The 1,577-nt window shown below is 33.0% G+C and overlaps 1 long non-coding RNA gene across 1 annotated transcript in view; it reads right to left on the bottom strand.

Annotated features, from left to right (window-relative positions):
• The window catches only part of LOC108303430, a 27,578-nt gene extending 26,398 nt beyond the window's left edge, over positions 1-1,180 (bottom strand). The window contains exons 1-2 of the long non-coding RNA XR_005199996.1: positions 1,020-1,180; positions 378-497 (exon numbers count right to left, since the gene is read on the bottom strand). This is a non-coding gene — a long non-coding RNA (uncharacterized LOC108303430). The remainder of the gene's footprint in view (positions 1-377; positions 498-1,019) is intronic.
• Positions 1,181-1,577: the final 397 nt, after the last annotated feature.

Below are 1,577 nucleotides of genomic sequence, written 5' to 3'. Positions count from 1 at the left end.
CTGCATCATAAAGATGAAGAAACTGAGGCTTAGAGGGAAAGTGTCTCTCCTTATACTGTGCCAAATTTAATATTTTTCTTGTCTGCAAAAGTACTAATCATGTTTCAATAAAATGAGATTAAAATAATTTTAAAAATCTGAAAACTTCTTTTAACACTAGAAATTCCTAGAACAAACATAAGAACAACAATATTTGTAGTCATCTATTCAAGTCAGAATAACGTTCAGGGCTGTAAGATAACCTCCCATTCTTTGATAAACTGAGAGGTATTTTTTTTACTCTGTGGTCAAGAAAATTCACTCTGCCACAATGGCTGATGCTAACTGAAATTCAAATCAGTTTAGTGTGGTAGGAAAAATGAGAGGAAGAAAATTACCTTTTCAGGTTGTGTAAAAAATTTCATTGGGAGGACTGGGTCCTTTGGTGAATCTGCATTGCACAAAGCACTTTTACTATTTATAACACAGAGAGCCACATCACATACTGTATACAGTTTCTAGGGAGAAAAAGGAATCACATATAACTTTTAGTATTGCAAAATAATCACCATTACCAATTCCATCAAATGTGTAATTTAAACATTAAATGTGTAAATTATTCCTTGAACATTCTATATTTCTGTTCAGCATTGTTTATGTATCCTCCTGGAAAATAAAAATCCCTCTATCTGAATTTAACACGAATGCCAATATGCACAGAAAATAACAAACAAATGAACCAACCCAAAGAAATCACACAAGAACAACAAGCATGTCTGTAACTCTTACTGTAAGTTTGTAAGATAGCATAGTTGTACATTTTACTCTTATCCTCCTATTCTGAGGTTATAAAGTCTTTTCAGAGTACTAAAGATTCCTGAAATAATAAAATTCACTTGTAATGAAGTGCAATAAAAACACTACAAATTTATAAACATTCTGAAATTTAAATTCTTATGTATGGCCAAAAAAAACTCCCAAGAGGGACAATATATTTTTCTATTACATCTTAACACCCAGTGGCCCAACACTCATCTTACTTCATTTGTCTTGGATTCATCTGGAGACTGGGCATCTCTGGTTAACTTGATGTTCTCTGCCATCTTCTTCATAAAGGCATGGCTATTGTTTTCATTCTTTGTCATTAAAACTTCGAGCATGAACCATAGGCACCTAAATGTAAACATATTAAAGAGACTAGATGTAGACAGGTGCTTTAGCTTAAAGCAATAAATATGTTAACAGGAATTTCTGTTGTCTGAATAAAATAAAATGACCAACTTTAATTACTAATATATGTATTATCATATTAATCATAAGCTATTCAAATTTAAAGCATAAAATAATATATTAAAAAATGAAAACATCACTTAATATGAGAAATTCTGACAGATTCATGAAGCATATAATGATTCACCCTGGCTGGAGGCAGTGAACACCTACAATCTCAGCACTTTGGGAGGCTGAGGTAGGTGGATTGCCTGAACCCAGAAATTCGAGACCAGCCTAGGCAACATAGTGATACTCCATCTCTTAAAAAAAAAAAAAAAATTAGCTGGGCATAGTAGTGGGTGCCTGTACTCCCAGCTACTTGTGGG

Source organism: Cebus imitator, unplaced genomic scaffold (genome assembly GCF_001604975.1).
Source record: "Cebus imitator isolate Cc_AM_T3 unplaced genomic scaffold, Cebus_imitator-1.0 Scaffold47, whole genome shotgun sequence".
Lineage (NCBI taxonomy): Eukaryota > Metazoa > Chordata > Mammalia > Primates > Cebidae > Cebus > Cebus imitator.
Note: the sequence above shows the minus strand (reverse complement) of the source record. Positions and strands in the feature narration are given on the sequence as shown.